The sequence below is a fragment of the Podarcis vaucheri genome (assembly GCF_965113315.1).
Source record: "Podarcis vaucheri genome assembly, chromosome: 5".
Classification (NCBI taxonomy): domain Eukaryota; kingdom Metazoa; phylum Chordata; class Lepidosauria; order Squamata; family Lacertidae; genus Podarcis; species Podarcis vaucheri.
Genome location: NC_138763.1, coordinates 63,163,603 through 63,177,723, shown reverse-complemented (window position 1 = coordinate 63,177,723; position 14,121 = coordinate 63,163,603). Strand labels below are relative to the sequence as shown.

General features: G+C 43.6%; 1 long non-coding RNA gene across 1 annotated transcript; it reads right to left on the bottom strand.

Annotated features, from left to right (window-relative positions):
* Positions 1 to 232: 232 nt before the first annotated feature.
* On the bottom strand, positions 233 to 6,713 carry LOC309533456. The gene is made up of 2 exons (XR_014220249.1): positions 3,929 to 6,713; positions 233 to 1,625 (listed from the first exon to the last, which is right to left on the bottom strand). It is a non-coding gene; the product is annotated as an uncharacterized lncRNA (long non-coding RNA).
* Between the last annotated feature and the right edge of the window lie 7,408 nt (positions 6,714 to 14,121).

Genomic DNA, 14,121 nt, shown 5'->3' with positions numbered 1-14,121 from the left:
TGGAATTACTCAGGGGGGAGCAGACCAAGGCAGATGTTTGCGCCTGAATGGTGGCTTTGTTGCTGACACACAGCAATGAAAGGTAGAAGACGAGGCAAGCTATCGATTTATTTGGCCATCTCCCACTGTTTCTCTGTAAGCTGTGCTGCATGCAAGAGAACAGAACGAGGAGGGTGTTTTAAAATAAGTCACGTATCCTATAATAACAACCCTTCAATTTGCTTCGCCATCCTTTTCTTCTCCTTTAGAAAAAAACAACAACACTACGCCATGAGGGACTACTTCTGGAGATTGAGCCATAAAGCAAGCTGAAAATAGAGACGAGTTTATGGATAATCACGTTCTTCCCCAACGGTCTATTGTCTTTTCAGGGTAACTCTCTGTGGAACTAGTTCTAAAGTCAATACCTCAAAGGGGCCTCAGGGCACAAACGGCATGGATTATACACTAAGGCTGCACACTGGGCAAGGTTTCAGACATTGATGTAGGCCTCATTGCCAGATGGTGCTTTCTGCTGCCCCTTCTTCCACCAGCCATAAGGCTGCCTAGGATTTAGCTGTGCCACGGCTGCCATTGCCCCTGGGCCACTACCATTTAAAGCATAATATGTGTTGTAAAGTGAGCCAGAGGAGGAGAGATAATACTGTTGAGGCAAGAGCAGGGGAAGCAGAGATGGAGAGCCTCAGGCTCATGGGTCTTGAGTGTTTCAGGGCAATGTTGGAGGGTATAGTTTCGGGCAGGAGACAATTGCCACACAACACACATTTGCAGAACCTTCCTCTTTTCTTCATTCAGTATAAGAGAATTGTATTGAAGATGAGCCTGCAGTCAGGAGAATAACTGAGGTATGGTCACAGCTATGGTGAAATAACTATCCACAAAATGAAAATTCTTATAACTAATAGAAACAAGGCTGCTTCTGAGTCTATCCTATGGATCCAAAAGCTGTGCCAAAAAGTGAGTACAAAGCTGTCTAAATGGTGCTCATTAAAGATGGGGGAAGGAAACATATTGCCCGCTTCATTGCTGTCATGAAAATATAGTCAATCTGATATATTTTAATCAGATCCTTTTCAATTCTCAGCGCTGGGGGGAAAGTGTTTTGCAAAGTAATTTGAGCCAAGTTTTTTCCTCTCTCTTCCTTTCAAGAGACCACATTAGCACAGATCCAGCTAACTTTGCAGCTCCCCTTTGTCTTGCACTACATCCAATACAGATTGGTGGCATATACCTCCCACTGGTGGGAAATCTTAAATGCGGCCTCATTTCTCAGTCTGCTGAAAAGTTGGCCGCATAACAGTGCAAATCTTTGGCAGAAATGGGCTTATTGTTCTCTGCAACAACTAACACCCTAGTTTTCAAGGGACCGAAAGCATTGAAACCGAGACTGGCTAGTGCCCCATCTCATCTCTCAGGTCATCTTGGAAATGCATCATCTGAGAAACTTCAGAAATGCCTGGTTAAGCAAATAAAAGCGTCGACAGCAGCTGCTGAGCCATCCTTGCGACCTCTGGTAGTTCGTGCTGGCTGTTGCCGACACATCACAGGACAGTGGAAGTGCTGAGTAAAAATGGAAAGCCATGCTTAAAATTCCTACTTTGCTGTGAAGCATGATGAAGCATTATCTAGGGAAATAAGGAAACAGAAAAAGAGGGATTATCTGGCCAGTTCCATTATTAGAAAGCATCAGATCATAAGAACCAAATAAGTGAATTATAGGCAAGGGAAGCAGGAGAGTTGAAAAACAAAGAAGGGGGGAAGCAGAGAAAGAGAACCCATCTCTCTGCTTTTGATATCATTCTATTTTTCAGAGACTCCAAACAGAAACACATTTCTTTTTCTTTTTTAAAAGGACAACAAAAAAAGAGAGACATGCCATATTTTAGACATGTCTTTTCTATGGTTCCTTTTTGGAAAAAGAGCACTTGGAAAGGTCTAATCCCACATTCCTATTGCAAAAGTTTAACAGTGCACCTAATCCTATGAATGAAATTTTAATGCTTTTTTTAAAAAAAGTGATAAAAACAAATACAATATTTAATTAGAGACTGCATTTGGAATTCCAGTTTCCCCAGAAGCCCTGTCCATTGCACAGATCTACTTGCAAGGTAATGAGGCTGCTGTCTTGTCAAGACAGCAAGGAAGGAAGGAAAGAAAGAAAGAAAGAAGGGGCATTTTGTTTATGTAATGCTTAGCTCTGACCAGAGTGCTCTAGACCAAAGCCTTCTTTCGTCTTCCGCACCCATTTATTTGAATACAGTTGAGATCTCTTTCCCCCCTTATTCCATCAGTTCAGATTCTTGAAACAAGCAGCTATGTTTGCATATGCTCCAAAAACCAAATCCGACCTTGGGAAGTCAGGGGTTGAACCTGGGATCTTCTGCATGCTGAGCATGTGCTCTGTCCCAGAGCTACATTGAGCCAAGCTCTGCACCAGGCATGATGCCGAACTCCCACTCTCTTTGTTTCTTAGCTCTTGGGATTGCACAGGTGAAGCTTGCAGGAATTAGCAAGTGACATGCTTTTCCTTTGTGAACTGGAAAATCTGCCAGGGGAGGCTCACTGGGACCAATCCTCCTTGGAGGCAGCTCCCCCCCTCCATGCCACCACTACAGTGTCCCCTTGGAGAAGAGGAGAAGTTGCTGGTTTCCTCCCATCTTTGTTCCCAGTGTAAATCTTTATTCCCCCCTTGTACCTGATGTAGATTTTCATTTCCCCCTTCTTTCCTGGGGTGTGTGTGTGTGTGCATTTTGTGGTTTGCTTCAGGTGCCAAAATGTCTTGGGCCAGCCCTCTATCCAGCACTAGGTTTATGCTACTAAATTAGAAATATGTTTATGTAGCATGCCTCCACCTTTTCCTGAGATGAATCCTAATAGCTGGGCTAAGTCTCTATTTCTCTGCCTATGCAGGACTGCTTCAAGCATATCACATAGATTTATCTGTTAAAATCATAAAGGCTAACTCAAAAGAACCAGAATCACAAAAGTTTCCAGCTTCCTGGGAATCTGAAAGCGAACATCAGTCTTTTGCATGTTCTTTGTTTATTTAGAGGGGTGTTGTTTTTTAGCAGACTGCAATTTTGCATCAGGTAGATTAAAGATATTGTAGCTGGCCATTCTTTCTCAACACCTTTCTTGGAATGTTAAGCATTCCTGTCTGTGGACAGTTAAGAGTCACTACAGAGAGAAATTCAGCCTACCATAAAAGTTCAACGAAAGAGATATGAGTTAGGAGTACATTCCTTGAGCAGGAAATGACCTATTGGCCAAGAATGCATTTCAGATTTGCCAACTCATCTCACATTAGTCTCTTTGGTCTATATTTCTCTGGACCGTGACAACATACAGTAGCTGGAATAAGAAACCACAGGACCCATTTCTTGGATATAATAAGAAAAATGCTAATGATATCCCCATGAAGTGTAGACATGGAAAAATAAATTGAAATGCAGTGTGTTCCCATTGTATGAGCAGACAATCATAATCCACTGTTCAGTACTAATCCGCAGACCTAATTAACTGAAGTAGATAATAATTTTCTGCACTGGAGGAAATGGATAAATATTTAAACAAGGGTGAATCAGATTTACAGTCATAGTTGTTCTTATCAAGCGCAGAGCTACCACGTAAGTCATATCAAATCCTTTCCTGAATGTGGAGTCTTGGGTGGAGACATAGTTAAGAAACATCAAGTGACTATTGTGAACAATATTTAATTCAGTTTTAGCCCTGGCTTTTCGGTGCTGCACTCAAGGACCCTGCTTTTTAACCTCCCATGACATTTTTCAGTAAATGCCCCGCTGAAACTCTAGAAAGAATTGAGGTGCTGAGATCTCCAGAAACAAGATGGCATACTTTCATCAGGATGTTGCCAAAATTGTTCTAGGACACAGAAGTTCTTCTGGGAAATAAGATACAGGTTTCCTACCAGCCATATGCACATCTATGACACATTCCAGATTCCGAGGGTGTTTTCCGGCTGGAACACAACCACATAATCCCAAGGGTTTCAGGGCTGCTTCAGAGTACTCAGCTACACATAAGAAAACAAGTACCCATGATATTTTGAAGCTGCATATGCGTTGCCTTCCTGCCTCATCATTTACATATATAAACACATGGCAATAACATTGCTTAGGCGTATTACAGAATATGAATCATTCTTTATATTCTTTGAAAAGTTTTGAAGAACATGCTAGTTCTCCTTCTAGAAGAGTTCTGCTATACCAAGTTTCATGTTTCTCTGGGATTACCTAGCAAGGTAAGCGTTTCTTCCTACTGCAGCTCCTAATAGAGGGTTGCTGTTGGCAATCCATATTTGGGAGAAATTTGGAGTGTGTGCGGCTGAGTCATATAATCCTAACAGTGTACCAAGGAAGAAACTGATCTCCTCCCTTCTTTAGCTGCATTGACCCATCAAAAGCAGAGCATCCTCATACCTAAACTTCTGTATAATAAGGCAGTAGCTCATTCTGGTCTTCTTTTCTCCTTGCACACTGGGTCTTGTGTGCTTTGCTGCTATTCAATAAACCAGCATTTCCCTTTTCCTGTGTATGCCCTCTCTTATTTTCCTTCTCTGAATCCAGTATCTCTGAAGGCAGAGAGAGTGAGAAACATAGTTCTAATATACATTTTCAAGGTAAATAAGTTTCTGAGATAGGGCAAATTAAGCAGATGATGAGTAACAGGGCGAGGGCAATTAACATATGCATGAGGTGTGCAGTGAAGCAGGAAGCAAAACCAATTGCTTCCATTGTACGCAAGACACAGGGTTAATTAGCAATTGATACATGGGTCTAGAGTTGCCCACTGCGATTGTAAGTGGGTGTTTTAAAATATAATTACCACCATTTTGTGCAAGTTGGCAGTGTATTCATTGTGCAGTGCTGCTCAGGCACACCTGGTTTGTGATCCAATCCCTAGCAGCTCTGAAATAATCAACTGTGGCTGAAAATACACACAGTGTAAAAACCAAATAAGCAATTCATATTATTTCAGGAGAGGGAGGTCACTTCCAGAAAACCTCTTAACTGAGCATTTGTCCCGACTTGCTTTGCACAAAATTTGTAGAGAGGTTATACAGTGCCTGCTACTTGTTGGGCATTTATTCCAATTGGTTTGCCGGGAAATTATATGACCTTGTTATCCCACACTTCCCAGTGCATTTTCGTATCACATTCCTTACCGTTAAAAATTATTGGTTCGTAACGAGGGTTGCTTCTGTTCATTATACTATTTAAAAATTAACCACCCCCACCCCCACCCCCACAGAATTTCTAAAGAATATTTGTGACTAGATACTTTTCTCATCCTTTGTTTGGGTCTTAGATAGAAGATAGCTTCTGTAAACCCAACAGCATTTTATTTAAAACCAACTTCTCTACTCACAGCAGCAACCAATAAAACATTTTTTAAAAAACAAAACAAAACACACACCATTTTGAACCCTAATTCACTTAAAATTGGCTGGGACTTGTCCCACTGAAAGCAACAGGCCATTTGACTTCACAATTAACTTGTTCCACTGGTTTCACATTAGATCCCCACCCCCATGTATATTGTCAGTTTCAGTTAAAGTAATTGGGGGGGGGGGGACTTTAGGCCTTTTAACATCCCATCTAGCAAGCATGCCAACCCTCTTGTAGCCTATCTAGATGCCTTTACAAATAAACACCTTCCCCACCACTACCTCAAGGGCAAGAGAGATGTGAATTTATACACGTAGCAGTCATCCCACAGCCCTAGGGCTGGAGTTGTAAAAGACTGATTCCTTGCTGCTGCTGCTGTTTTAATCTCTCATAAAGATGGAAGACATAGCGGCACCCCTAACAGATTATCTCAATGCCAGAATTTACGCAAAGAAACATGCTTTAAAGTTTGCTACCCTCCAGGCTGCAAAGGGTATTAAAAGATCAGAATCAGTACTTTCAGTGGGTCAGAGGTTAAGCAGACAGCAGCTGCAAAGTTGGCTGCATGTGGCCGCATCTTTCCCTATTAGGAAAATGGCAGCAGTCTGAGGCATGGGTGGCTTCCAAACCAAGGCCAAGCACTTGAATCATCGAATTGTAGACTTGGAAGGGGCCACAGGGGTCATCTAGTTCCTGCAATGCAGAAATCTTTCGCCCACAAGCCTGGGATTAAGAGTCATACTCTGCCGACTGAGCTATTTTAGTATGCCTCTGAATACCAGTTGCTGGGAATCAGAGGTGGAGAGACCCTACCTGCCCAGAGATTGTCTCACCAGAGTGGTGCATGCTCTGGTTATCTCCTGCTTGCATTACTGCAATGTGCTCTACGTGGGACTACTTTTGAAGGCAACTCGGAAACTACAACTAACCCAAAATGTGGCAGCTAGACTGGCAGTGGTCATCGAGACCATATAACACCGATCCTAAAGGATCTTCACTGGCTCCCAGTATGTTTCCGAGCACAATTCAAAGTGTTGGCACTGACCTTTAAAACCCTAAACGGCCTCGGCCCAGTATACCTGAAGAAGCGTCTTCACCTCCGTCATTCAGCCCAGACACTGAGGTCCTTCTCCGAGGGTCTTCTGACGGTTCACACACTGCAAGAAGTAAAGCTACAGCGAACCAGGCAGAGGGCCTTCTCGGCAGTAGCGCCCACCCTGTGGAACGCCCTCCCACCAGATGTCAAGGAAATAAACAACTATCTGACTTTTAGAAGACATCAGGGAAGTTTTTAATGACATTTTATATATATATATATATATATATATATATATATATATATATATATATATATATATATATTTGCTTTCGTAGATTTTCACGGGTACAGGAATGCAGGTTTTGGTGTCTTCGGGTGTCTTCCCGTGTAAGAGTCGGGGTGTCTGGGCGACGTTTCGACGAGGTCTCACTCGTCATCTTCAGGCTGGTGCTTTCGGCTTCTTGTTACTGGAACAGAGCAGAATCTGGTGTTTGAGTTTCTATAAATACTGTTGAGGGGTGTGGTGTATAGCCTCCAACGTTCTGGGCAGAGAGGAAGTTCCTAGATTAGTGTGCCTTTTCTTCTTTTGTTCCTTAATTACTTGAGGGATATCTTGAGTGATTTCATGAGTGATATTCTGAATACCACTGGGTGGGTCATTAAGTGTAGATTAGTTGCTAAAGCTTTCGTGTCTTGACCTCTTGAGCTTGTGAAGAGTTTTTCTGAGAAGATGGCTGTGCTGCATTTAGTTGTGCTCTGGCTTGGCTTCGTGTATAGGGGCGAGCTGTGATTTTGTGCCTTGTGCCAGCCAGATCTGTGTAGGGATTGCAGGGGGGTGCAGCATCCGGAGGTGCCACTATAGTTTGGCTACTGGATGGAGTCTGTAATATGTCTGTGGAGAGGGTCTGGGTTTGGGTCTGGTGTGGTTGATTGGTGACGGCGTTCTGTGTGCCTCTGGTTCTGGTGTCGGTTTTTGTGGGGAGGGCTAATTTCCAGATGTCTGGCAGGCGGGACGTGTCGTCACGCTTGTTCATGTTGTGAGGGTGTTTCTCTATCTCGATGGCTTCCATGATTATTAACCCTACCGGAAAAAAACACACACCAACCGCTACTTACATGCACAATCACACCACCACCCTGCACAAATAAACTCCGTAGCCAAGACTCTCATCTCCAGAACCAAACGCCTGGCTGACAAAGACCACTTGACAACTGAGTTACAGAATCTCTCAAATGTGTTAATCGCCAATGGATACCAGAAAAACAGGGTTACGAAGCTAATCCAAAAAGAAACACCCCCCAAAAACCAAGACACAGAAGAAAACAATGGCATGGCCCTCCTTCCTTATATCAAGGGCACTACAGACAAAATTAGCAAAATCCTCCATAAACACAATATCAAAACAGCCTTCTGCACCAACCAAAAAATAGCCAATATCCTCAGAAACCCAAAAGACAAAATCCAGCTGGAAAACCAAGGGGTCTATGAAATACCCTGCAAAGTCTGCCCAGCCACGTACATTGGACAAACAAACAGACGAATAAATGCACGTATCGCAGAACACAAGAATGCCGTCAAAAAAGAAGAAAAAACTTCCTCTCTTTTCCAACACATGAAAGAAACAGGACACGAAATTAATTTTGCAGATTCCAAATTGCTCTTTAACATGGAACATCACCACAAGAGAATAATCATGGAAGCCATCGAGATAGAGAAACACCCTCACAACATGAACAAGCGTGACGACACGTCCCGCCTGCCAGACATCTGGAAATTAGCCCTCCCCACAAAAACCGACACCAGAACCAGAGGCACACAGAACGCCGTCACCAATCAACCACACCAGACCCAAACCCAGACCCTCTCCACAGACATATTACAGACTCCATCCAGTAGCCAAACTATAGTGGCACCTCCGGATGCTGCACCCCCCTGCAATCCCTACACAGATCTGGCTGGCACAAGGCACAAAATCACAGCTCGCCCCTATACACGAAGCCAAGCCAGAGCACAACTAAATGCAGCACAGCCATCTTCTCAGAAAAACTCTTCACAAGCTCAAGAGGTCAAGACACGAAAGCTTTAGCAACTAATCTACACTTAATGACCCACCCAGTGGTATTCAGAATATCACTCATGAAATCACTCAAGATATCCCTCAAGTAATTAAGGAACAAAAGAAGAAAAGGCACACTAATCTAGGAACTTCCTCTCTGCCCAGAACGTTGGAGGCTATACACCACACCCCTCAACAGTATTTATAGGAACTCAAACACCAGATTCTGCTCTGTTCCAGTAACAAGAAGCCGAAAGCACCAGCCTGAAGATGACGAGTGAGACCTCGTCGAAACGTCGCCCAGACACCCCGACTCTTACACGGGAAGACACCCGAAGACACCAAAACCTGCATATATATATATATATATATATATATATATTTTGCTGGAAGCTGCCCAGAGTGGCTGGGGAAACCCAAGCAGATAGGTGGGGTATTAATTAATTAATTAATAATAATAATAATAGCAACAGCAGCAGCAGCAGTAATGGTGCTGCCTGAGGGCTTTCCTCAGACATCCGGTTGGCCACTGTGAGAAGCAGATGCTGGACTAGATAGGCCTTTGATTTAATCCAGCAACGCACTTCTTTCGTTCTTAAGAAAGCCGTTGAGTCAAAACTACACATCTAAATCTCCGTGATGTGTGAACTGACCCGTTTCCCAAGTTCAATCAACACAAGCTACCAATCCCTCCGAAACACATGAGAACCTGGCCGAAATGCAGCAGCGGCGTCATTACAAATGATACACCTGAAGCAGGCATGCTGAAATCATGAATTTTTATTACCCGGGGGTTTTGCCACGTCAAACCAGGATTTCCCTATGAAAACAAAAAGTGGCTTCTCCCCTTTTAGAAGTAAGTTGTGCAAATTGAATGACAGCTGTAGGTAGTTAAGGGTCAATGGACACGTCCTTCTTTTGCTTCGGCAAAATGCAGCTGCTACAAGCAAGGCTTAGTGCTCTTAAAGGAAGAGCTTTGCTGAGTCTTGGCTTCCCTGGATCACAAAAGCTGGTTGAGCAAGCAGGCGAGTTTTCTTTGGAGCCAATGTAGTGTTTAGGGCAGGTGCTGCCCATTGCTGGAATACAACTCCCAGGATCCCTCATCACTGGCCATACTGGTTAGGGCTGATGGGAGGGGGGGAGTCCAGCAACTTCTGGAGGCTCCCAAGTCCCTCCACACTTTGGTTAGTAGGACAAGGGAGACATAGGTTCAAATCTCCAGCTGCGCCCTGGTCTCTCAGCCAGCCTTCCTCATGGACTGCCGCAGTGCTAAGAGAGGGAGATAACTATGGACACTCCTTGGAGGAATGGCAGGATACAAAACATAGTAAAATAAAATATGAAACCGTTGTTGGGCGAAAACGCATGAAGCCTGGGGGAATGGATACAACTGGTGCTAGCCTAAAGGTGGTAAGTATTTTTTCAGGGGAGCAGGGACAAAGTAGAACATTGAAGGGGGACAGAGAGATTAGGGAGAATAGTACCTTTTCATTTTGTCTCGTATTTCAGGCTCTACGTGTTAGAAACTTGTTCTTTCTTCTATGTGAAAGTTAAGAATCTGGGGATTATGGCTCATTGGGAAAGGGTGGGTGCAGATGCCCTTGATGGGAAGTGTAGAAAACAAGTTCAGCCCAGTCTCTCTCTTTAAAGTGATCAGAATTACTCACAGTGTATAATATACACCCCTGGTGGTGTGACAGGTCCTTTTGATCTACATTTGCACTAGTGTGTGTGTGTGTACACACACACACACACACACACACACACACACACACCTATTTTGCATTTTTTTATATGTGAAACTGGCTCAAATAATCTGAATATAAAGATATATCAAGAAATGCACATAAATTTGATGAGTGGTATAGGAATAATTCTGCCAAAGATTTTTTTCCTCGGGCATGCCCTTTGAATATATGTTAATTATTAGCCCCCAAATCTTATCATCTAGCTACTCTATCAGTTCCTTGGTGAGACATGCTGCCAATAACCATTAAAGCACATGGGGGGGATTTTATTGTGTGTTGTCCAATCCTAGCTCTCAAATTACCGATCCAGTGTTCCAACAGAAAGACTGAAAGGTGGGCCTCCTTCCTCTGTCTGAAACATATTTAGAAAATAAAATGCCTCTTTTCTCATATGAATTTCTGTTTTACCTGAACATATGTAACACTAACACATACTTCACACCACTCATTTTTGTTCTTTCGCAGCAGGATAGGGGGAAATTGGTAGGGGTCCTGCTGGCTGTTCTTTCCAACATGGCATTCATACACTGTGGTCCAACAATCCAGTTTTCCTTTTTTAAAGAAACCCAAAAGGGACACAAGTAAGCATTTATTGTGCCAAAACAGTGATCGCATAGCCAAACCCTTTCTGTGAGCAGTAAGGGAAGGATAATTTCTCATTTCCATAGGCCGAACAGTGTCCGAACAGTGTCCCTTAAATTATCATTATGTTGGAAGAGAAACGAGACCCTCTCTCTGCTTTGATAGTCGCTTCACCTACCTGTACCTTCAAGAAATTGTGTGATTTTTACAGTCAGGCCTTGGAGGGATCAGATAGGGACACGGAAAGATGGAAAAAAGACAGTATGGAAGCCTTGTACAATTCCTACCCCTATTTTGGTTTGATCTGTGGAACCCATGAAATGCAAAATTCAAGTATAGAATCAATGGTTGTCTTAAAGAGCAATCTTGGCCATTCATGAGGACATGGGGGAAATTTAATGTGCCAAACGCAGACAACAGATGTCATCAGTAATATTTCCTGCAGTGAAACCAATCCATTTTTCCAGATTCAGAGGCCACAGGAATTGTTGGCAGTTCACCTATTAGATTTTTGTGTGCTCCAAGGTCACTCCCATGGGGAAGGGGAGTATAAAAAGTATTGAGAGAAGTGGCTACACGTTTTAGTTCACTTCCAAGCAACCTAAGGTCTATTTACATGAACACCATGTCAAGTTTCATAAACCTTTCTGGAATTATTAACAACCCAGTAATGTAAAGTTTCTCTGAAAGTCTTAAAGCACTTGAAGACTTCAGAAACCAACCTGTTTCTTCTTTTTTTTTTTAAAAAAAAATAACTTCAGTTTGTCAGAACTTGAGCAGCTGGGAAAGTTTACTCAGCTGAGCAAATATTTCTGCAGCCTGTTTGTGCACCTCTCGACTTCCAAGCTTCTGCAAGATGGCATTTAACTTAATTTGACCAGGATATCTTCATATTCAGGCTGATCCTACACTATGAGTTTGGGGTGTGGTAAGCTGTAGGCCTGAGTGATGCAAGCTAGAAGTTGGATGCAAAAGTATCTGGCTGGAAAGGCAGAGAAAAAAGAGGGAGAGGGAGAGGGAGAGGGAGAGGGAGAGAGGCCTAATTTCTGCTGGGATCCAAGGCTGTGGCTATGGGAGAGGTCAGACCTTTTTGCTTTGAGCCCCTCTATCCTATATATATGTATATATGTGTAAACAAACCATATATCATAAAGACCCCACAGCCATTCCCTCCTTCTCAAAGGAAGCACAAACCCTGGACCCTTCGGATCTTGCACGGCTTGGAGATTGAGGTGGTGTGCAACACCTACATGGCATGACAGTCAGGTGGGTGGGGAAGAAGTACATTTTGCACCATTTGCCAAAATGGAACACAGTGTCCATAGCTTTTATAACCCACAATAGATTTGAGTCTTTTTTACCATTCCCTTCAGAGTCTTAAAAATTGACTCCCCCCCCCCCGCCCTGGAACGCTATTTGCAGAGACCAGGCTGCTTGCTCAAGAAGCATTCCCTGCCAGCAAAAGAACAGGCGGTTCTGAAAACTTAATACTGTACACACCAGAGCTGGATTCCAAAAACGCAGACGTCAGTTAATATGAATCAATGAAAGAAATACCTCTTTCATATCCTAATGAAACTTTGCATGTGAGCCACCAGTGGTTCTAGAACCCATGGATTCTTCCTTCTGAGGCACAGAGCCGTAATTAGGTCATCTTGTGCCCCTGGCAGAACTGTCCACATTGCGCCCCCTAGCCACGGACAAATTAGCTCTTCTTTCCGCCTCTCCTCCAACCCACCCATTCAATTCCTCATGCACTTCACCTCACACGTATCAAATAAAGACCCTCTATTAAAAACCTTTCATTTTGAGGCAATGATATTTTTATTTATAGACGTATTTTTAGCCAATTTTGTGGGGAGGGGCCCCTCGCCTGTGCCCCTGGCAGGGGCCTTCCTCACCACCCCCTAGCAACAGCCCTGTGTGGGCAAGGACATTAAGTTACTGACACATTGCAATGCTACACATGTCTATTCAGAAGTAAGTCTTCCGAGTAAGTAAGTGGGGCTTATTTACTTCCTGGTAAGGCTGCAAACAGTTATCCACAGTGTGTCACCTACTCCAAGGGCAAGCAATTCTATTGTTTGCAAATGACCAGATCATTCAATTGCTCCTGAAAGAGACAGAAGAATTACTCACAGTCAAAGGAGGATTGCCTTTCAGAGAGATTCAGCAGCCACAGGTTGTGGGCTTGCCTCCTTCCAGTCAAGGAGACTCTCAGAACGGGGACTTGGTGCAGAACCATCTGTAAAGCAGACCTTTTAGGTGCAAGAATGAAGTGATGAGGAACACGTTATACAGGAGGAAATAGAAGTGTGCATTGGTTATCAGAAGTTTCTGAAAGCCGAATGTATGATGTGCTTACCATGCCTGCCTCTGCAGCAATCCACCCTTTTCTGTGCATTTCCAGTGTTTGCACAGAGCACTGTCCCTGGGTGAAGCCAAAAAGCAGAAATGACTAAATATAGACTGCATAGATGGATGCATGCCTATATCATGCGGAAGACACAGATGTCAAACTACAAGACATCTCTACAGATAAAATTACACGTAGGGAAACCACAATCCAGAGAGGAGCCTCAGGCACATAAAAAATTAAAGGGCCCAGATGTCCTAGCTCAGGGATGGGGAACCTGCAGGTGAACCACAACTCTCCTCACAGCCCTGATCACTTGGCTCATGAAAGGTACAGTATGACTACATAGAATCATAGAGTTGGAAGGGACCCTGAGGATCATCTGTTGTTGTTGTTTAGTCGTGTCCGACTCTTCGTGACCCCATGGACCAGAGCACGCCAGGCACTCCTGTCTTCCACTGCCTCCCGCAGTTTGGTCAAACTCATGCTGGTAGCTTCGAGAACACTATCCAACCATCTTGTCCTCTGTCGTCCCCTTCTCCTTGTGCCCTCCATCTTTCCCAACATCAGGATCTTTTCCAGGGAGTCTTCTCTTCTCATGAGATGGCCAAAGTATTGGAGCCTCAGCTTCACAATCTGTCCTTCCAGTGAGAACTCAGGGCTGATTTCCTTAAGAATCGATAGGTATGATCTTCTTGCAGTCCATGGGACTCTCAAGAGTCTCCTCCAGCACCATAATTCAAAAGCATCAATTCTTTGGCGATCAGCCTTCTTTATGGTCCAGCTCTCACTTCCATACATCACTACTGGGGAAACCATGGGCTTTAACTATACGGACCTTTGTTGGCAAGGTGATGTTGGCAAGGATCATCTAGTCAATTATTAACCACTCTCAATTCCACCCTGATAACTGCCACCTGCCTGGATTTTA